The sequence below is a fragment of the Sorex araneus genome, chromosome 1 (genome assembly GCF_027595985.1).
Source record: "Sorex araneus isolate mSorAra2 chromosome 1, mSorAra2.pri, whole genome shotgun sequence".
Taxonomy (NCBI): Eukaryota; Metazoa; Chordata; class Mammalia; order Eulipotyphla; family Soricidae; genus Sorex; species Sorex araneus.
Genome location: NC_073302.1, coordinates 138,264,348 through 138,289,055, shown reverse-complemented (window position 1 = coordinate 138,289,055; position 24,708 = coordinate 138,264,348).

Here is a 24,708-nt window from a genome sequence, read left to right as displayed (position 1 = left end):
TAGAAAGTAGGAATGAAGATTTCCTCTAAGGAAACTTTATTGGACCATATTTAGCGGATTATTCATAACAAGCAATACAAAATTAATTGTTTCAGTTCTGCTTTGCAGGGCATGGTTTGGGATTTGGGGTGGAAACATTCAAAATATGATGGTGGGAAGATACAATAGTGGTGAGATTGGTGTTTGAATATGAAATTTAATTAATTATTATGAACAACTTTATAAAAATTAAATTAAAATAAATTTTAGAAAAAAGAAAGTAGAAATGAAGGACTTCTCTAGACCACAGTTGCATGCAACAAGGAAATTCACCAGAAGACAATTTTGTGTAATTTAAAGAGGGTATTCACATCCCAAAAGAAGATAAATTTGCTACCCATCACACTAGCAATTTCATGAACTCCCATGTACTTTTGTTTACATAAGTCTATGAAAAACAAACACATGCCATTTTTCTCACTCACTCTTTGTAGTGTCAGTGATCAAATCCACAGTCTCACACATAAAGGGTTTATGTTCTACCATGGAGCTATATCCTCAGCCCTGAATCACTTTTAGACATGATTATCACTACAACTTAATAAGCTCTGATGGCTTTGTTCAGATATATTAATTATAAGCTTAGGAAAATATTAATGTATTTGGTTTCTGAGTAACATATAGACTGCTCTTAGCTAACATATTTCTGGGATAGCTATCTTAAGATACTCATACTATCATGAATCCACTCTATATTATGAAAGCTTTCTAACTATAGAGATTTTGTTTCTAACAAAAGTATGTAGGGATTTTGGCCTTAGGGCTAGAGGATAAACTGTATCACATTTGCTAAACTACATATTTGGGTTAACCAAAAGCCAACTAATCAAAACCACACAGTGCTTAAGTGAAATCCTTTGCCTCTAGAAAACGGATTCCTGAAGACCAAATAAAACTTAACCAAATTTGCTGCTGTCAATAGCTTATTACTCTTGATGCTTGCACATCAAAGCTGTTGATTTTGGTTAGGTTAGTGGTCATTCAGGGGAAGGTGCATATCCAAGAACATCATAGTGACCAAACACAATGCACACAAAAGAAGTAGATCTGGGTCAAGACAAGGATGAGGATCAGTGAGAATGCTGGAATCCACTGATTTCCATAACTTCATTAGCCAACCTCAGATTCTAAACCAGCAAATCAATTTGGGAATCTTTGCCAGGTTAAGAATTGTCAAAAGGTAAGTCTCACAGAACCCAGGTAATGCAGAACTTTGTGACCTTGGACTCTGAACTCAACAAGGACCTGGGAGTAGAGATTCTCTGCTCATTTCCCCTAGTCTCTGGTGACCCAGAGGTTACACCCATAAGCCACCTCCTGTCGCTGCCCAGAAAATCTTGTCATTGGCCACCATCCAGACCACACAGCTACTTCTCCCAGAAGGGAGCATAACATGAGGCCCCCATAGCCATGCCACCAGACTCCACTCCAGGCTGTTTTACTCGGGGCACCACAGAAGGGGCAGGTGAGAGCCGTCTTCACCCCAAGGAACCCAGCCCCAGGAATTGGAAAAACTCCACAAGCCAACCAACACCACACTCAAGGCTGCTCCCCACATGCTCAGGCCGAGCCTCACACATGAGTGAACATATTCCTGAACCATGAAAGTGGCCTATATGAACACTTTTTTTGTAAGCATGTTAAGCAGTTATTTATAACAGACAACAGAAAATATATAATTTCATTTGTATTTTTGGACAGAAATTGGGGCTTGGGATGGAAACATCCTGAATTTGGTGGTGGGAAGGTGTAATGGTGGTGGGATTGGTGTTTGAATATTAAATGTAATCAAATATTGTGAACTAACTTATAAAATTTAAAAAATTACAAAAAGAAGAGTTGATAAAAAGAAAGATAGAAACTTATTGGGGTTTTTTTTAACTTAGTGTTAGGATGTTTTCAGGGGCAAGGAAAGGAAATACAAATAAAAGAGAACATCTATTTATACTCTTAACTTTTCCTTCTTTTGCTCACATTATATCTTTTTTGCAGCTTCCTTAATGATTCTATCCTTCATTCCCCTCTCCCTCCATCTCACCTTTCTTTCTCTCTTTCTTTCTTTCTCTCTTTCTTTCTTTCTTTCTTTCTCTTTCTTTCTTTCCCTTTCTTTCTTTCTTTCTTTCTTTCTTTCTCTTTCTTTCTTTCTTTCTTTGCTTCTTTCTTTCTTTCTCTTTCTTCCTTTGCTTCTTTCTTTCTTTCTTTCTTTCTTTCTTTCTTTCTTTCTTTCTCCCATATCCTCTCTGTACAACAGTTTCTGTGGATATGATAAGGAAAGGAAGAAAGGAAGTGGGAGAAGGAAGTATCACCTTGCACTCAAGCTCTGAGAAACAGAAGGAGCAGCCCACATAGGGAGTTTTGACTTCAGCATGCAGGGCTAGCGAGAGATGTGGGAGAGAGATGTGGATTTGAGTCCCACCCAGAAGTCACAGATCAAGGAGAGTCAGCTCTTTCTTCTAGCCCTCCTACTTCATTCCTAACCTAATTGAGACCAGACCCTCCCTTAGACATACTAAAGAATTAGATGTGAGCTCAAGCAATTGTGGCTCATCCATGATGTACTCATTAGATGCTTTACATTTCCCTGCCTTTTCATGGCAATGCCACTGTAGAATAATAAACACAGAGGCTGAGATGTTCCGTCACCAACTGGAAAGAGTCAGCAGGGAAAACACTAGGAAGTCTGCAGAGCAGTCACAATTCAGAAGGAGGTGCATATGTCTGGACACTGTGCTCCCCAGGAAACAGATGCTGGATGCTACCCAAAGGCGGGGCAGACAACTTGACTTTTGTTCTGGTGGTTTATTCACTGTTCTAATGTGACTTGGAGCATAACTATGAGTCAAAAAAAGACTGATGGTTAGGGATGAACTGGACTTTGAATCACAGCAAACTTGCTATGTGTTCAGTCAATTGTGATTGGCTTTATTTCCCCAGGAAAGGAGACTCAGAGACTTCATATACATGCAGTTAGAAAGGCCAGCTGAGATGCTGAGACTTTTAAATTGCTCTTCATGCACTTTGACAATGGTGCATTTTTTGGGGGGTCACACCTGGTGATGCACAGAGGTCACTCCTGGTTCTGCACTTGGGAATTACCCCTGGCAGTGCTCAAGGGACCATATGGGATGCTGAGAATTAAACCTGGGTCAGCTTTATGCAAGGCAAACACCCTACCTGATGTGCTATTGCTCCAGCCCCAATGGTGCATTTTTGAGAAACAGTTTAGTCTCGGTGTCAGCTAACACAGTTATATACAATTGAGAATTTTTGTCAATTGCTTTCACGCATTATCAGTGTTACTCATTCCAAACAGACTACGAATTCTTCATACGATAAACCTTAAGAAACATGAGCCTTATTTTTCAACCCTTCCCCCACCCCCAGACATATTGGCTTATCAATTACTGCTTTTTCCCAAACACAACTTCAGCATCCACAGGGCTCATGGAACAAAGTCTTTTATCGGTGGCCATATATTTTGGCTGGCTGACTCACGTCTTTCTGTCACAAGAATATTCAATGTTGAAGCATACACATTTAGTTAGTTTCTGGTCTCCTGAAAAAAAGAAAAGGAGAAATTTTGAAAAGAACTAATACATAAAGATAAGAATATATGCCTTTTAACTCTTCAAAAATAAAAAAATTAAAAAGAACATATGCCTTTTAAAAAATGGTAATGATGATATTGGAAAACTAACAGAGAGAACAAAATGTTCTTTTTTTGAGAAATTGCATTATTAATATTCTACCACAGAAAGAGAAAAAGGAAGAGATAGAGAGACAGAGATACAAAGGGTGAAAGAGAGTAGAGCATTTCATTCATTGTCCACACAATGAAAAACTGCCCTGCCTACCATTATTTATACCAACTTGCTAGAAATCTAAATTCATTTATATTTGGGGAAGCTAGAAATAAAATTGAAGATAATTGTGACTAGATGGTAATAGTAATTTTAGTGTAATTCATCTTTGAAAAATAAAGTACAATGAGATAAAGGGAATAAGGATTTAAATAAGATTATAAAAAGATAAATGACTCCATTTTACCACTAAGCATCTATTACATGCAGGGTCTCATCCAAAATTCTAAAGAAACTAAAGTATCTGTGTCAAAGTCACTCTTTATAAATAATAGTGTTATAAGTCCTATGCTCAGATTTTATAGAATAAATACTTAGTGGCTATTTAATTACCTTAACAACTTGGTGAATTGAGAACACAGGGGAGTCCAAAGACTGATACTTTCTCAAAAGATCCTAGTCTAAATCACTGTGTAACCCACTGTTGCTTCTATGGTTTAGATGTTTTTATTACAATGTACCAAGTGAGCACAAGGATAGTTTTTTAAAGCATTGAATTCCTCAGGGAACTTGAAATTGATGGTGTAAAATCAAAAGATGCTTCATCAGAAACTTTCTCACTAGCTTTTTTTAAAAATTTTTTATTGAATCACCATGTGGAAAGTTACAAAGCTTTCAGGTTTAAGTCTCAGTTATACAATGCTCGAACACCCATCCCTTCACCAGTGCACATATTCCACCACCAAGAATCACAGTATACCTCCCCACACCCCCACACCTCCCTAGCCCCCCACCCCACCTGTGTAGCTGATAAATTTCACTTTACTTTGATTACATTCAATATTTCAACAAAAAACTATTATTGTTTGGAGTTTCTCCCCCGAGAGTTTCAGACCTGCTGAAAAAGAAGAATTTAATAATTTATTTTCCATTACTGAGAATGAAGAGATATGAGGTCGAGTGGCTGCAATAGCAGCTGCGCAGTTTTGGATTTCTGTATTTTAGTATTTTAGTAACTAAGCCCAGAGAAATTTCTTCCAGAAATTGCATCATTGCAAGTTTGCACCTCTCTGCTACTTTATATTCCACATATGAGTGCAATCTTTCTATGTCTGTCTCTTTCTTTCTGACTCATTTCACTCAACATACTTTCCATGTTGATCCACTTATGTGCAAATTTCATTGACTTCATGTTTTCCCACAGCTACATAGTATTCCATTGTGTAGATGTACCAGAGTTTCTTTAACCAGTCATCTGTTTTTGGACACTCTGGTTTTTTCCAGATTGTGGCTATTGTAAACAGTGCTGCAATGAACATAGAAATGCAGATGTCATTTCTACTATACCTTTTTGCCTCTCCAGGATATATTCCCAGGAGTGGTATTGCTGGGTCAAATGGAAGCTCAATTTCTAATTTTTTGAGAATCGTGCATGTTGTTTTCCAAAAGTGTTGAACCAGTCGGCATTCCCACCAGAAGTGAAGGAGAGTCCCTTTCTCCCCACATCCATGCCAACACCGCTTGTTTTTGTTTTTGGGTAAGTGGGCCAGTGTCTGTGGTGTGAGATGATATCTCATTGTTGTTTTGATCTGCATCTCCCTGATGATTAGTGATGTCGAGCATTTTCTCATGCCTCTGAGCCATTCGGATTTCTACTTTGGGAAAGTTTCTGTTCATTTCATCACCCCCTTTTTGGATCAGGTTGGCAGTTTTCTTCTAGTGGAGTTCAAGCATCTCACTAGCTTTTTTATTTAATAGAACTCATGATAGAAGGCAGAACATTTTCTAATTTTAATCCAATTATTGTTTTGCTTTAAAAATTTTAGCGACCCAAGAGCCACTTCTGGTGACCTGTAAGCTCTTTCAATAACAATGATCCAGAGACTCATAATAAAGCTCGAGAGAGATCAACAAGATTCAGAGATTCTTCCAGACCTTATGCAATAGTGAGTCATCAGGGGTACCTAAGAGAGGGGTGGGTGAGCACCCTGTGTGACCCCCATGCACTCACATCATGTGAGAACCAAAACTAAAAGCTGATATCTCAGAACATATCCCCTCCATGTACTAACATAGTCTGTCAGCATTCACTGCTACGAAAAAGGAAAAATGGAGCTATTTAGAAAATATGAATGTGTATTAGGTAGGATTTGGTGAACATTTGCAAATAAGAGAAGTGTTCAAGGGTGTATCTGCATGTATACCCGTGTTTTTATTGGACCAGAACGTAATAGGAATGTACTTTATTATTTCACCTTACAGAATTTTAGTGAATTCTATTATTTTAATAAAGTATTACAAGGATAAAACTGTTCATTCCCTGCATCTTAGAAGTACTTACAATAGAAATATCATAAGCATTTATGCCCTCAGCCCAGATGAGATCTGGAGCAGCCGCGCATGACACGGCCCCTCTGCTCCTTAAAGACTCTGATCCGGGAGGTTCTACTAACCCATTTTGGCACCCAGAGACTCTTAGAAATGCATCTAGACTGTGAGCTGAGCTACGACCCCATGCTGCCCAGGGATGGGGCAGGATTTTCTCTCCTAGCGCTTTCTTTCTACGGGGAAGTTAGCAGCAGCAACAGCACCAGCGCTCACGTGGCATCCGCCATTTTCTAGGACTCACAACCCAGAGGTACTTGCTTCGTGTTGATGTGGCGCCCAAGAGATCATGGGATGGGGGTGTTACCGGCATGCCCTCAGCCCAGATGAGATTTGGAGCAGCCTCGTTCCACACGGCCCCTCTGCTCCTTAAAGACTCTGATCCAGGAAGTTCTACAAACCCATTTTGGCACCCAGAGACTTAAAGAAATGCATCTAGACTGTAAACTGAGCTAAAACAACAGAAATACAAAACTCCTATAATCTTCATTCTCAGCCATGGAAAACAAACTATCAAATGATGCCTTTTCTGCAGGTTTGATTGTTGGGGGAAAATTCTGAATAATAATCAGTTCTCTGTTGAAATATTGAATGTATCCAAAGTGTAGAAAGAATAAATCAAAGATCATTGGCCACTCAGTTGTGGGGGAGGGGGGTGAAGGGGCGTATATTGGGGTTCTTGGTGGGGGAACAGGGGCAATGGTAAAGGGATGGGGGTTTGATCATTAATGAATGAGATTTAAACCTTAAAACTTAGTAACTTTTGTCACAGTGATTCAATAAAATAATTTTTTTAAAAAAAAGAAATATCATAAGCATTTGCATTGGCTGTCCTCAGTTGATCCCAGAAACCCTTACCAGGAACTAGACCTATCATACCTAGTCATAAGATACACAGCCTTCTTTTCTTCCAAGAATAAGCAACGTGCTCCTAAAACAAAAAGACTTCATTACCAATTTGCATAAAAGTTTACTTGTTGGGTATTTTTCTTTCCTAGTTATTTATTCTCTACCAAATAGTACTCGTAAAGTTAAATGGTACAATGAAACTAAAACAATCCCAGAAATGATTTTTTTAAAAATCAAATGGAAATTATCATCATCAGAACATCTTTGCCAAATATACACAAACTAGCTCTGGAATTGTGGGCATATATATACCCAACGTCTTAGGACTAAAACAAAGCCTCATCATGAGATTCTGACCCAAAATATTAAGTTTGATATAGTTATCAATATTAATAGTCTACATAGAAAATGTAGCCAGACTGTACACAGGTACCAAGGCGATAGTAACAGTCACATTAAACCAACTTAGCAGGTAATGAATAGAGCCACAACCAGCTAGAGCAAAACCAAATCAGCCTTTCAGTTTATTCCCACAGAGGAACTTTGCCAAGTTCCCAGCATGAGGAATGCTGCCAGGGATTTCTAACATGAACAGACCGATGTAAGTGTTGACAGACTCGTTAGGTCTGGGGAGGCCACCAAACATTTCTCTAATACACAGGGCATGTGTTCCGTTTGCTCATGGTTGTCATTTGGTTAACGGATCTAACCAAATTTGCATATTCTAGAGTCTTAAGTAACATTCTCATGCAACATCTGGGTCTGTAGATGTTGGAGAGTTTTAAATTGAATTCCATGGCATTTCTATTTTAAAAAAATATGTGTGTATGTATATCTCACTGTAATTTTTTCATGAGCTGCAAAACTTGATTTCTTTAATCAAGATTAAAAAGGAGCTCCAAATTCAGAGGTCTTTGCCAAATAAACTAACCTTGAACTAAATTGATTCTTCCATCTGCTGAATGCTGATAATATTATTTCACACTGCTTGATTTTGTTCTGAAACTTAACCAAATATATATATATTTGGTTTTATTTTTATGGTAGAATATCTAGGGCCTATGTATTAATACTGGCTACAGTTCAAGGGTCCAGGAGTGGAGAAGGGGAGGACTTTAGTGGGACAGAGCAGTAAGATAACAAATATTCCTGCTTAATGTAACAAATATTTAGGTGGAGACAGGGGCAAGCAACTGGGAGAAGAAACTGGGGGTGAGGGTGGAGAAGATCTAATCATAAAACAAATTGAAAAGCAAAATTCAAAATATCCCAAAGTTTTTTTTAATGCTATGGAGGCCAAAGAGATAGCCAAGGGCAGAAGAACAGGCTCTGTATGTAGTAGACCCACCTTTAGCACTGCTGGGAATAACCCCTAAGCAATGAGCTGGAACTAGCCTGCAAGCTCTACCAGGCATAACACCCCCAAAACACAAACAAAAATCCATTTAAAAATTGGTGGGTTTCTATTTTTCATGGGAGATCAAAAAATGTTTTCATAGCCAAGGCCTCCCCAAAACTGCAAATATTTCATCATTTGTATTTTCATTAATAATAAATACTCAGACAAGTAAAGGAAGATTTCTGGAAGAACAAGTAAATCCAGTCTTTATTCTTACTTAACCCATTCAATTCTCTTCTAAAATGAAGTCATATTGAATTATATGAATGTGTATGAATCCATAATAGGTGATATTAAGGATTGCTAAAACTTTATTCTTGATGTTATTGGTTTTTTTCCATCAAGGAAGTACTGAAAGGCACCATCACTTGAAAAGAGATCACAAATCTAAATCTGGGGCTACAAGGGTATTATTTCCACTCTGTTCACAAATTCCTTTATAACTGTAAACAAAAAAGTTATGTGTTTTACTGGATCTTAGAACATCTGAGACCTGAGGCATATGAAAAAAAGTGAATTATGAAGGGGAGCTTTTTCAGTAATACTTCTAGTGAAAAAACACAAAAATAATTACTTCTGAGGGTTGGGGGCAGAGAGACAGTACAGTGAGTATTGTGCTTTCCTTGCATGTGGCTGACCCGAGTTTGATTCCTAGCAGCCCATGTGGAGTGATCCCTGAATACAGAACCAGGAGGAAACCGTGAGCAGAGCCAGCATGCCCCCAAATTGCCTTGGGTTGGTGTTCTGATAACCATATATTTACATTAGAAATATTTTTCATAAAATGTGATGAAAGACGGAAAAGAGAGAGTCCAAATGGAAAATTCCTCTGCAGGAGCAGTTGACTAACTGCAACTAGGCCTAGGAAAGGAGTAGAACTGTGAACTACAGATATCGAGGTTCACAGCCATGGCCAGGGGGAGGTCACTGTCAGTGTAAGGCTACCACAAAACTGTGATGACTTTGGTCTCTTCCTGACAAGTGCAGTCTAACGATGCTTGTTTGACCTAATTCAGGCTCAGCTTTTTTGATAAAAACCAAGCTTAGTCTGCCAGCATAATAAAACTATTCTCCTTCTATCCCCTCCAAGTGGCATCTGGTACCTTTGGGAAGGTTCAGTTTGCCACAACAGAAGGACTATAGTTTCACAAAACATTCTTACAGAATCCCCTCAAAGTCCTTTGAGTGACATGGAAATTTTTGCAGTGCTGTTGACTTAAGCAATCATAAGTGGTAGACAGTAATAAGAGGGTTACTCAAGAAGAGAATAAAACCAGTAACAGGATGATGTAAATGGGAACCATCACCATAGCCATTCCAGTAACTTACATCAGTATTCTAGGTAGAATAGTTGGCACTTCACACCAATCTTTAAAAGTATCACTGTATCATTGTCACTGTCATCCCATTGCTCGTCAATTTGCTTGAGCAGGCACCAGTAACATCTCCATTGTAAGACTTGTTCTTACACAGCAGAGCCTGTCTAGCTACCCGTGGCATTTTCAATATGCCAAAACAGTAACCAAAAGTCTTTAAAAAATGACACTTTAAATCTATTGAATATATGAGCTATTCTTCCAACCAAATTTTACCAAAAATCTCATGAACAAAATTTCTAATGTATAGGTAAACTGTGGTAGAAGAGCTTAAATTATACCTGTTGGGGGTTTCCTCTAGTCTATAAAGTGTATCACCTAGACCACTTCTATGAAGTCCCTAGACTCAATAAAACATGACTTTATACCACTGGCTATACATCATGCTTACCTATTAAGAGATTAGCTTGCGGGGCTGGAGCTATAACACAACAGGTAGGGTGTTTACCTTGCATACAGCCATCCTGGGTTTGATTCCCAGCACCCCATATGGTCCCCCGAGCACCAGCAGGAGCAATTCCTGAGTGCAGAGCCAGGAGTGACCCCTGTGCTTCACTGGGTGTGACCCAAAAAGAAAAACAGAGAGATTAGCTTGCTGTTTAGGGGAGTACATATAAATATACTTACATTTACCTAAATATACGCATATTCAATGTGTGAAAACATTTTACTTTAACTTTTTTATAAAGCTGATGTCCAGAGCTTATTAGGGACTATCTGGTTTTGATGGTTAAAAGCATCAAATTTTAAGGTTAGTGTCATGATGAGTGGACCAGAGTGTAGGGCCATATTACCTGGCTACCTAACACAGCCCCATTCCCTAAATGTTAGCTAAATAAATGCCTAGGTGCTCCTGCAGAGCTTATTCAAAAGATATTCAAAGACCTTAAATATGAGGTCTGTGAAATACAATAATCAGGTTATCTGAAAATCTGATAATGGTTTTTATACAGAGAAAGAAAAAAAAAGAAGATAAAAATAATTGCCACCGGGAGGCTAAAACTGTAACAGTCATTTGCCTCATTACATTATATGTTAATCGTGCATTATTTTTAGATTAAGTGGGCTTGCTTGTTTTGTCTAAATATTTGTCGTTCAGAGTCTCTATGAAGCAATCCCCAGTGGCATCTACGCACAGGATTTTCTGAGTTGCTGGAGTACACAACTTAGTGATGTGCAATAGAAGTCTGTTTGGCTTACTGTAAGAAGGGGTAGCAAAGGGGAGATCACCACTGAACTCTACAATAAACACAACCAAGTTTCACTATCATTCCATAGTAATGCATAAAGGAAATGAAATCACAGTTATTTATCCATTTTATTTGACATTTTTTAATGGGATAAGAAGAAAAAGAAGCACAGGTATAGATCAGTACTTTCCAAGTCAACATGTTCAGGAAAAACAATTAGCTGATTTGTTATACTTTGTGAATCAATTTTTAGAACAAAGCAGAAAAACTTTTCCTCTTACCCATTTAAATTTATATTATGAACTAAGTGAGGCAGATCATTCTTCAGGAGACTTCACTGAAAACACAAGGAAAGAGTCTCTCTTGTCCCATAACTATTATTTACAGCTAATTGGACTGTTCCTTCACCACTAAACTTCCAAGGCCCAAAATGAAGATACACAAGGCAGAGTTCTCCTAAGTTTTAAGGAACTGAAAACTGAGTGGACTGAAGGTTGAAAGGAGTTAGCTCTTTCTCTTTATAATGAAAATCCCTGAGAGGGAAATTACCTTTTCACTCAAAAAAATCAGTGTCACAGATTACATTTTTTAAAAAGCATTGTCCTTAAATATTGTAAGATACAATTAAAATTTTTCTAAGCATATACTCCACTTGTGAAGTTTCTGAAGACTTCTGTGCTTTTTATTTCTCAGTAAATAGATATAACAACAGATATAACAACAAAACAGAACAACAATTCATTCTAATAAAGGCCACTATGATGTTATTCTCTGAAGAATATAAAGAAGAGACTAAAACATGGCCACAGAATTACACTGAGCAGAGTTGGGTTAGCGGAAATCATATTTTTCAAAGAGTTTTATGATTTCAGTTACAAAAAAATAAAAAACACTAGGAGCACTGGCTGCCTTGCTTATGAATGAGTTATAATAATGTTCTCACTAGAAGTTTGGGGGATGTGGTTCAAAGTTTGGAGCCTTGGAACCTTGAAATAAGAATATGGAACAGTACAAATTTGGCTAAACAGTTGTTTTTGTTTTCAGCTACTTATATTGTTGCTGGGCCTGTTACATTCCACTTTTCCTGAGACCCTTGAGTGAATTTCAGTAAGAGACAAAAATACCACATCTCTGTTTCTCCAGAAGGAAGACTCATCACATTTTTCTTCCCTTAAACTCTTCAACATACTAGATATACTCAATCAGGGCCCCCCTATGAACAAGCCTTGCTGACTGCAGAATTTTTTATTTTAACTCTTGAAATGTGAGAGAATAATTTTTTAAGTGTTGTTTGTCTTTTAATGTAGTAAAATTAATTAGTTTAAGTAAAAGCTTCAAGGTACAATAAAATTTTAAGTCTTGGTAGGCTTTTTCTCTATAAGTGTTTGTATTGCCTTGAATCTTTATAATGTAATTTAGTCTTGATAATCTAATTTTCCAAGGACTTCTCCTGAGATTTTTGGTCAAAGCAGCAGCACAAGGTCACACAGGGAGAATAGGCTAGAAAGGGGGAGTCATAAGATCCACAAGAGAAAATCCTTTTCTCCTCTCATGAATGCTACACCAATTCAAAACTCCTTCCTTATCTGCTTATCTCCATGGAAATTAGATTTCACAAGTTCTATATCGAATGCAATTAAAGGGAAGGAGAAAAGGAAAATTCATTCCAACTGTCCTGAGACAAAATAAAATTCTAGAACTTGATATCAGGGCCACCTTCTGCTAACCAAATTCATCTGATTCACCTTTTTCAAATAGGCCTTCTCATTAGCCGTGTCACCAAGAGCTTGATTTTAGCAAGAATCCTGCTAAGTGTATTTGCTGAGAATCTCCACACTGACTGTCCAACCAACTTCTTCATCTTCTACCCCGAGATCTAGCCTTTAGGAAGAAGATACTTAAGTCTGTGTAGCAGAACACCTCCTTATCCTTGGTGCTTCCTTTTGGTAATTTTCCATCTACTGAGCACTTGGTCCTTAGCTATAAATTTTCATTGGTTAGGCTGCATTCCACATTTGACGCATTTGAGATATTTACACTGAAGTCTCTTTTCTCTTCTTGCCATAGATCTGAATAAAATTAACATCTCACATTTTCACAACTGCCCAGCTCTGTTTTTAATTTCACATGCTTGGGGCTGGAGTGATAGCACAGCGGGTAGGGCATTTGCCTTGCATGCAGCCGACCTGGGTTCAATTCCCAGCATCCCATATGGTCCCCTGAGTACCGCCAGGAGTGATTCCTGAGTGCAAAGCCAGGAATAATCCCTGTGCATCTCCAGGTGTGACCCAAAAACAGAAAAACAAACAACAACAACAACAACAACAACAATAATAATAATAATAATAATAATAATTTCACATGCTTGCCTTTCCAGCCTGGTGCCTAAGAAGGAACCTTGACTGTCTTACGTGCCTTTTGTTTTTACACAGACTAGACTAGAAAGAACTTTGATTCACATAGGTGGTTTTTAGAAAATCTGCCACATATAGAATCATTGTCTATATTGATAATTCACAAAACCTTACTTCAAAATATACAGAATCCATTGTTTTACTCGGATTCAAAAAGCAAACATGGGATCCTTGACATTGTGCATGACAGAGACTCCATGAAATGAACGAGAGCAAGCTGGCAAACTGATCTAAAAACAAAAACAATTGGAAAGATATTACAGAGGTTACAGTGCATGCCTTATATTAAGTCAATTTTAGTCCAATTCTCAGCATCACATGGTCCCCTAAGCATGCCCAGGTTTGGCCTTGGAAAGCTCTGAGCACCCTTGGGTAGCATTGCTAATCCTGGCATCTCTGAACCCAAACAATAACATATCCTCAGGCTCTCACAGAACATTCCTGACCAAATCCTGGGAGGGGAACCTGGGGACCCTGAGTTCCTCTTGGGAGTCCCCCACCTCACAGCCCCCACCACAAAAAAGAAAAGAAAGAGAAAAAAATGAACAACAAGCACAAAAACTTTAATGCCAAGAGTCTCCTAACTCTCTGAGGAAACTTCCTCTTCCTGGAGTCTGAAGCTTTCTTTTCATATATAACTCTCAGTTTAGAACTTAGCACACTACTACTGCATAGAAACAACATATACAAAATCTTCCCTGATTCTCATTTTACAGAGAATGTTGGAATATTGGAATTGACATGCCAAATATTTAGACATGACTCCCTGACTCACAGTAGCATTTTCCAATGAAGTGCATGTACAAGCAAGCAAAATTCCCAGAACACAGAAACAAAGGGAACAAGTTTAATCCCATAGTCAAGTAACAGGCCATTCTAATAAAAGAAGATAGGCCAATAAATCATTCTACACCACAGAAGCCAAAACCAAGAAGACCATGTAATTTGATTAAAAGATATCTGCCTTGAATTGTCTTAACCCCACAGTTAAAATTCCATCTACTTAAAATATATATACAAATATATATATATATATATATATCAAGGCACTGTGATTTACAAAGTTATTCATAGTTGAGTTTCAGACATACAATGTTCCAACACAAGTCTCACCATCAGTGCCAGCTTCTCTCCACCAATGTCCCCAGGTACTCTTCTACCCCAAACCAGACTCCTTGACAGGAATATTTTTAAGTTTAGTTGTTGTAACGTGGATAGCATGCTTTCAGTATTGTTGGCTCTGGGGTTAGTCCCACCAATGCTTTTTCCCTCAATTTATTTTCTTCCCTGTCCTCTTTCCTCTAGTCTAGGGTCAAGGATAATCTAGGTTCTCCTCTTTAATACCTTGCATTTCCCACTGTTATTCTATATACCATAGATGAGTGAGGTCATCTGTGTTTTTTTCCTTATTCCGACTTCAGTTGACATGATAGCCTCCAGTTCAGTCAATCATGCACTGAATTACATGGCTTTATCCTTCCTTAGCTTCAGAGTATCCCATTGTGTATATGTAACACACCTTCATAATCCACTCATCTGTCACTGCACACATAGGTTGATTCCATAACCTAGCTATTGTGATAATGCTACAATGGATAATGGTGTACATATGTGTCTTTTTGAATGAATGTTTTTGTTTCCTGACTATAGATGCCCAGAAAAAAAGCTAATTAATCTGAAAGTGATAACATTAAATGCGGCCATAACTACCTTTAAATATTTAAAGCATTGTCACAAATCACATGTTCACATAAAGTATGGTCTCAAAGACACTCACAGTAGATGCTTTGAGATTATACAAAGGAAGATACATAGAGAAAAGGGTGGGGTAGTAAAGGATCAAATAGAATTAATTACTTCTCCATCACAATATAAAATCAAACAGTAATTTCACTGAATACTTATAGCAACGACACATAAAAGGTAGTTTCTTGCTGCAATCTCAGAAGCATAGTTTGAAAGTATCACTCCTCTCATGATAATAGTAATTTTAAAACAAATTTCTTCTTATGATAATCTTTTGTACCATTCATTCAATTTAAATTCATATACATATATAAAGCAAAAGAAACTAATCTTCATCCTCTGCTCAAAATTTCTAAGAAAATACTTCATCAAACTGTCATTTTACGTGAAATAATTTCTTTTTTTCTTTCTATCTTTTTTGTATCTTTTCTTTATTTCTTTTATTTTTCTTCTTTTTTTCTTTTCATTTTTTTGGGAGGAGGGGAGTTTCTTGGGCCACACACAGCAGTGCTCAGGGCTTACTCCTGGCGGGGCTCAGGGAACCATATAGGGTGACAGACTGGGGATCAAACCCGGTTTCTGCATGCAAGACAAGCACTTTACCCACTGTGTTTTCTCTCTGGCCATCAAATATTTTCTTATTTTGAGGATCAGTGTTAAGTTCTGCTTGAGTACTTAGAAAAGAATTTTATTCTCAATAGTAAGCCTTTTTCTACATACTTACATGACTTTCCTACTCTTAGGAGAACAAGCATAATTATAAAAAGTTTGGGGCTGGAGTGATAGCACAGCACACAGGGCGTTTCCCTTGCACGCGGCCGACACGGGTTCGATTCTCAGCATCCCATATGATCCTCCAAGCACCGCCAGAAGTAACTCCTGAGTGCAGAGCCAGGAGTAACCCCTGAGCATTGCCAGGTGACCCAAAAAGCAGCAAAAAAAGTTACTGCAGTATCTATATCATATTGTCTCACCAACACTGTACATCTCCATCACATGTATAACATTATGTTGAGACATTAAGGTACCTGTACTAAACTCCGCAGACTCCTGCTATTATTCTTCTTAGCCCTGTGTCAGTGTGGTTATTTCATTTATGTTTTTGCTCATGAGTCCCACAGAGTAGGCAGAATTTCTGTCTGTTTTGCTCAATTCCTAGCACATAATATACTCTCAATAAATATATATATTTTTGCTTTTTGGGTCACACCCGGCAATGCACAGGGGTTACTTCTTGCTCTGCACTCAGGAATTACTCCTGGTGGTGCTCAGGGGACCATATAGGATGCTAAGAATAGAAACCCGGGTCAGCCGCATGCAAGGCAAACGCCCTACCCGCTGTGCTATCACTCCAGCCCCTCAATAAATATTTTTAAGTTCCTAAGAAGAAAAGAATAGTAATTATCCATGCTGAGACAAGAAACAAAACATAAAAGTCTACAAAATCAAATGTGAACCATATCTCATTCTACTCCTTCTATAGCAATCATTTTCAGAAGATAGAACAAGAATAAAGCTGAAATAAAGTTCAACTAAGGAATAGGGCCCATTCTAGTACAGTGAACTGATTTTGGACTTCTGATCTCCAGAACTTTAACAGAATAAATGAATATTGTTTAAGTCACCAAGTTTACAGTCGATTGTTACAGTGTAGCAGCTATAAGAAATGAATGCAACTTTCAATACCGTCAATCTGTGAGTATTCATTTATTATTCATTTATATTCATCATATACCAGACTCTTTGATAAGCTTTTTTAAGAAAGAGTTGAAGTTTTCTTTCAACCATCATATAGCATCTATTAGGGAAGGACTATAAAGATTCTGGCTAATAAGTATAAAAACTCTATCACACAATTAGCATAGTACAGCACTGGAATGTAAAGCAAAGCAGCTCACAATCATGGGTTTGTTCAACCTGACCTCTCTCCTTTAATGTCTGCTATTCACATGTCTCTTTTGTGTTTTAATATGGTTGGGGGATGAGGAGCTATGATGGGCCACCCAGAAACTACACCGTTACAACAATTCATTCTGTCTGTTACCATTATAGATTCACTTCAAAGGATTGCTTCAAGTGTTTCCTACTTACCAGTTGGAAAAACAGAGTCATAAAGAGATTAAGGGTGTTCAACAAGCCTGTGGCAGAACTGGGAACAGAGCCACTGCAGAATGGCTGTTCTGCCTTAGCAATTACATCACATTTAATGTGCTTTTAACTCTTCAAAGCACCATCACATCTTTTATCTCTTCAGAACCTAACAACAGCACTACAACATGACTCAAACAAGCCATCAGGGCATTTATTTTAAACATGAAGAAACTGAAATGCAGATATGGAGTACAGTTCAGGAAGTTACTCTGCCAGTTTGTGCATTGACAAGCACAGAGTGTAGGTCTCCTGTCTTCAGTCCCCTTATCCACACTTTAACAACTCTCCAACAGTCCAACTCCATTTATAGGGATAGAGGATAGTCTGTGAGTGACTTCTGAAAGACAGGACCATAATTAGTTCTATCTAGACCTATGATATTCAGACTTTGGTAGACTAGAAAGGCTGACTTTCACAAAAGTACATCTTCTGACTACTTGTTCTGGAACATTGGCCTCTTCCAGCCTTGAGACACAGAATAAAGCATTATCTCATAATGGGTTTTGCAAATATAAGGTTTCTGAAATTATGGAACTCCAACACCATGTAACCCAATTCCTTATAATAAATTATTATAATCATCTTTTAGATATCCTACTAATTCTGTTTCTCTGGACAATCTGGCCAATACCTGACCGAGAGAGAGAGAGAGAGAGAAGAAAAGTGCTGCCATAGAGACAGGTGGGGGTGTTGGGAGTGCATGGGATGGAAACTGGGGATATTGGTGGTGGGAAATTGGTGGCAGGAACACTGCTGAAGGGATGGGTGTTGGAACACTGTATGTGTGAAATTCAATCAAGAACAACTTTGTAACTGTATCTCACAGAGATTCAATTAAAAAATAATTTTAATCTATACACAATGAATACTATGCAGCTGTCAAAAAAGATGAAGTCATGAACTTTGCATATAAGTGGATCAACATGGAAAGTATCATGCTATGTGAAATGAGTCAGAAAAAGAGAGACAGACATAGAAGAATTGCACTCATCTGCGGAATATAAAACAACAGAATGGGAGACTAACACCCAAGAATAGTAGAAATAAGTACCAGGTTTGCTCCACGGCTTGGAAGCCAGCCTCACATGCTAAGGGAAAAGGCACTTCAGATAGAGAAGGGAACACCAAGTAAAGTGTGGTTGGAGGACCCGCTCGGGATGGGAGAGGCATGCTAAAAGCAGACTATATATTGCCTGCTGGCTACCACAATGGCCACCCAATACCTCCATTGCAAACCACAACACCCAGAAGGAGAGAGAGAACAAAACGGAATACTCTGCCATGGAGGCAGGGTGGGATGGGGAGATGGGGTGGGCGGGTGGGAGGGATGCTGGGGTCATCAGTGGAGAACGGGCACTGGTGGAGGGATGGGTACTCAAGCAGTGTATGACTGAAACACAAGCACGAAAATATGTAAATCTGTATCTGTACCCTCATGGTGATTTATTAATAAAAAATAATCTTAAAAAGATACAAATACATATGATAATAAACTGTACATTATATTTTAAAAATAATTTTTAAAAAAAAGAATTGCAATACAGTATATTTTGTTCAATAAAAACAATTTAAAGTAAAGAAGATTTATATGTGAGGAATAAAAGAAGGTAGATAGACAAAACACAAAGACTAAAATTAAGATGTTTATCCATAGTCTTGTCTGTGTGGGTAAGACTATATGTCTATATAGTCTTATTATGCGGTATACATAATATCTCCAGAAAATAAAACATGAAATAGTGATGATCCTGAATATGGAAAATTAGGAAAATGAGCAAAGAGGTATGAGTAATGTGCAGTTTTTCATTTATCTTTTGGTGTCATCACTTGTATCACTTGTCATCCCATCCCGTTGATCTTCAATTTGCTCGAGCAGGCGCCAGTAACGTCTCCATTTGTCCCTGTTGCGTGTTAGTGCAGCCCAATGATATCTGCTTGCTCCAGGAACAGGAAGAGCCTCAAATAGTTCATTCAGGGATTTGACAAAGAAATCTGACCATCTAATTGGTGGGTGGCCACGAGGTCTTCTGATGTCCTGTGGAATCCAGTTGGTAACAACTCTAGTCCAGCAGTCGTCTCTGAATCACATTACATGACCGGTCCATCTGATTTTTGATGCCTTGGCAAACGAGACAGCATCCCTGATTTTTGACCGTCAACGGAGGTCAGAACTCCGGATTCCTTCTCTCACTTGAGTGAGACATGATATTCCCAGCATAGCTCTTTCAAATCCTCTTTGGGATACCCTAATAGCATTCTCATCCTGTTTGCATAGGGCCCAGGTCTCTGAGGCATATGTTAGTGCAGGAAAAATTGTGGAATCAAAAATATGTGCCCAGAGTCGGAGGTTCTTCATTCTCTTAACCACTTCTTCGACGCTCTTGAATGCATTCCACGCTGCTCTCTTCCTCCTCCGCAGTTCTGACACCAAGTCGTTCCTCATGTTGATTTCTCGACCCAGGTACAAATAGCTGCTGCATTGGGAGATGTTCGCTCCATTGAGAGCAAATGGAGCCTCAGGGACCAGTTCATTTTTCATGAACGTCGTCTTGTTGAGATTCAGCTACAATCCGACCTTTCCACACTTGTGGTCGAAGTTGGCCAGCATTTGTGCCTCTTGGCTAATGTTTGGTGTTATGAGAACGATGTCATCAGCGAAGCGAGGTGGTGTAATTGCTGACCATCTATCTTCACTCCCATTCCTTCCCTTTCCAGTCATCTCATGATGTTCTCAAGGGTGGCACTGAAGAGTTTCAGTGAAATGGTATTGTCCTGCCGCACCCCTCTATTTACATCAATGATCACTTCCTTGTAGAATGGTGAGATCCTGGTGGTGAATCCACAATACAGCTCTCGGAGGATTTTGATAAACTGAGTTTGAACGACCAGTTTGGCTAGGGCTTCAATGACCGATTCAGTCTCAACAGAATCAAAGGCCTTCTTTAAATTGATGAACATTAGACAGAGCGGCATCTTGAACTCTCGTGAAACTTCGATGAGTTTGGTCACTGTGTGGATATGGTCTATTGTTCTGAATCTCCTTCGGAACCCAGCTTGCTCGCATAGTTGTCCTTCGTCTAGTGTTCTGCCTATTCTATTCAGGATGACATGAGTGAACAACTTGTAGACGACAGAAAGCAGGCAGATTGGGTGATAGTTGCCAATGTGATGGATGTCTCCCTTCTTGTACAACAGAACAGTCCTACTGGTTTTCCACTGGGACAGAACCTTGCATTCAGACAGGTAGTGTGTGAAGAGTCAGGCCAGTGTATTGATGAGTACTGGCAGCAGATTCTTTAGGTGTTCGGGTCTGACCTTGTCCGGACCAGGAGCTGTACGCATCTTTACCAACAAAATGGCGTGTCAGATTTCAGAAGGGAGAACTTTGGGAATGACATATCCATCCCTTGGAATTTGGTATGTGGGCAGGTAGACATGGCTGTCAAAGAGATCCAAGTAGAAGTCGTGAATAATGCTCTCCATAGTCTTTCTGGAAGATGTGATAGATCCATCGGGACGTCAGAGAGCAGTCATCCTGGTCTTGTAGTTAGCAAAGGATAGGCGAGCATTGAGAATACTTTTCATGGCTTCTGCTGCACTGGCCAACACTGCTGCTCTTCTCTCTTTGAGGTCTTCCTTTATCGCATCTCTGCACAGCTTTGTAAGCTCGGACGTTAGCTGTGGTTACCTGAGGCTCGCCCCAAGCCACGTTGACAAATGAGCTCCAGAGTTTCCAGAGACAAGTGTCTATTTGTGACTTTCTCACTCTCGGCATTCTTCGCACAGTAATGAAGGTGCTGAACCAGTCGATCGTATTCCTCGTCAATGTTGTCAAGGACGGCATCTTCCCACGTTGCTGCAATAGTGCCAAAGAGCTCCCAGTTGGTGGTCATTCTGGGAGTTGTCTTCTTAGACTTAAATTTTGCAGATTTTTCTCTCCACTCTATGAAGTAGAATTTTGCACAAAGGAGATGGTGTTCCGATCTCGTTTGGAATTTTGGGACAACAGCGACATAGTTCAGGCAAAACCTTCGATTGAATATGATGTGGTCAATTTCATTGTGTCTACACATGTCTACACTACATCACTACATACACTACCCAGTCACCACCATGCTCCAGGCCACTCTCTGGACACTTGGGCCAAACCTCACACATGAGTGAAGCCCCGAAAAATGAGGTAAGCAGAACTTTGCAACCTTGAACTTTAGGAGGTTCAACGAGACCTGGAAACAAGATCCTCTGTCTGCCTCCTCCAATCTCTGGCATCTGAGGGAGGGTCAAACCCAGATGCCCCACCCCACCGAGGCCAGATAAATACCTCACTGGCCGACCTCCACTACTCCACTACCCAGCCACCGCCACACTCCAGGCTGCTCTCCGGATTGTACGGCCTCAAAGCAGCCGTGAGACATACCATAAGACAATACCCATTATTCCCGCACCATATTTGTTGGGGTTCAAATTTGGTATGAACCATGGTAACACCTCTAAGGGCGATTGGAGTTCTCCCTAAAAGCCTCTGTCCCTCTCGGAGAGCCCAGCAAGCTACCGAGAGTATCCCACCCACACAGCAGAGCCTAGCAAGCTAACAGTGGCGTATTCGATATGCCAACAACAGTAACAACAATTGAACTCATTCACCTGACAACAAAAGAGCCCCCAATATGGCAGCATTAAGAAAGATGAGCAAGGAGAGGCTGAAAAAATCTCGGGGATAAACTAGACTGCCAAAACAAAGAAAGACTAAAATGATTGTCTGTACTTTCAACGCACGTACGCTGACATCAGGAGCATCCACCAAGGACCTGATGGTGCAAGCGCAGAAGATCAAGTATGACATCATTGGTCTGACTGAAACAAGAAGACATCAATCACATCACGCCATTTTTTACACTGGAGAAGAATTATTCCTTGGAACATGCAACAATAGAGGCGTCGGTGGTGTTGGTGTCCTTGTCAACACGAACTTGGCCATGAGCATCGATTCATTAGAATGCCTAACAACTTGAATCAGATGATTATGCTTGAATAGATGTGGCTCACTGCCTGCAGTTTCTATCTTCGTTGTCTATGTACCAACTTCCAACTATGATGAAGAAGAAATTGAGAGGTTCTACATGGAACTGGAGAAGTTCTATAAAGAAGACCACACCTTCTACAAGATCATTGTTGGTGATTTTAATGCCGAGATAGGTCCGAGAAGGTCACCCGAAGAACTCCACATTGGGACCCATAGCCTAGAATGGAATGATCAGGGCAGAGACTGTCTGAATTCATCATGTCGACCAAGACTATCCATGGCAACTCACAGTTCCAGAAGGCCGAATCTAAACGGTGGACATGGGAGTCTCCCGGTGGACAGTTCAACAATGAAATTGGTGTCATATTATGTTAAATGTGCTTTCTATTCAAACAAATACATTCAAGGGGGGCAGAGCAATAGCACAGTAGGTAGGGCATTTTCCTTGCATGCAACTGACCCATGAGCAGCACTCTATATTATCCCCTAAGCACTGAAAAAAGTGATCTCTGAGTGCAGAGCCAGTAGTAATCCCTGCACATTTCCAGGTGTGGCCCAAACTGCCTCTCCCCACCTATATCCTAAAAAGATAAAAATGATATATTCAAAATGAAAAAATGTAAATTCCTTGACTGAAAATCCCTATCGAGAAGTTAAGAACAGGCTTTTTAAGAATGACCCTTTGGTTTCTGAGTTTGAACAGAATAGTGAGCCAGAATTTTGTGGCATGAAGTGCCTTAATCTATGGTCTGAAGACAGCTCACTACTGTCCGAAAGGATTTCATAAGGACTATTCTGAGGCTCAAGAAAGGGAACCGTCCTTTCCAGAATCGCACATTAGCCAATTCACACCACATCTTCTCTCGCAGAAGGTGGGTAGCAGGGGAGCACAACCCAAAGCTGGGACCCAGCCACCAGAAAAACAGTGCACTGGGTAAAGTGCTTGTTTGCATGTGAGTGACTTGGGTTCTTCTGATTTCCAGCACCACTTGGGTCACCTGAGCCCTTCCAGAAGTGCTCCTTCAGCAGAGAGCCAGGAGTACACCCTATGCACAGCCAATCATGGTCCCCCCTGCAACAACAAAAAAAATAATAATAATTTTTTAAAAATAAGAAAGGATAAAAGTAAACAAAACCCAAGCTAAAAAACATATGGTATCACAAGCTCTCTCACCCTCAGGAGAGAATGTGAACAGATCCCTAGGAGACCATCCTAGACATAGGGGCCTCTGTCTTCTACATATCTGAGGTGGGCAAGGGAGACATAATTTTCTGACAGGTGATCATCAGAATCCAATTAGCCTGAGACCCAGATAGGAGCTCAAAGCATTGAGGATCCAGCCAGGGCAGCCTGCCTTCACCACTGGAACTGGATACTAATCTTTAGACCAAACCTTAAGGGGCTAGAATGATAGTAGAGTAGGTAGGATGCTTGCCTTACATGCGCTCACCCAGGTTGCATCTTTGGCACCTCATATGGTCTCTCGAGCCCACCAGAGTGATCCCTGAACACAGAGCCAGGAGTAAGCCCTCAACATGGCCAAAATATAAAAGCAAATCCACCAAAAATCTTTCCTGGCTTGTACAAAATTTTCAAAATAACCTGGTCATTGAAAAAATGTCAATAAAATTTTTTTATAAATCATACCTTCACACTCCTGTTTAACTCTTAATAAAATCTGTCTTTCTATTCAATTTCATAGGCAGAGAACAACAGTATTGGTGTCTATTCCCTTAATTTTTCAACAGGCATCTTAAGTTACTTGGAATATTTGCTTTTATCCTATGTACTCATCATCTGCACTGTATCCAGTAAAAATTTATGATCCTAATCATCAGAGCAGAGCTTAGGCTAACTTGCCAAACAAGCTTTTTCAGGATATTTCAGAACAATCTCTTTTTCTCTGAAAGAGGGAAAAGGGGAAAGCATTGTTTTTAATGTTTTCATCACAGAGGACATAGATCAGATGTTGCTTACTAGTTATTTGACTTGGAATCTTAAGCACACTCAGTTATTTCCTCATTTTTTAAGTGAGGATAATGATCCCTTTCTTATGAAATGGTGATAACTACTACAGGAGCTAATAGAATATCCTCCTGCTTGGGGAAAAGCACAAATACTAACTACAGAATCCTACTTACAGAAAATAAGTGATACATTCCCTAATACTATTAGCCATACAGTACTCTCATGTTGTCTCCTTATTTCATCTATACTCTAACCCAAGCACTTTTTTTAATATTATCTGAAAACTAATGGAACAATCATGATGCATTTACACATGAGCACAATATCAGAAGTAGAAAAAGAACAGCTTTTGTCTAGTTTCTATATA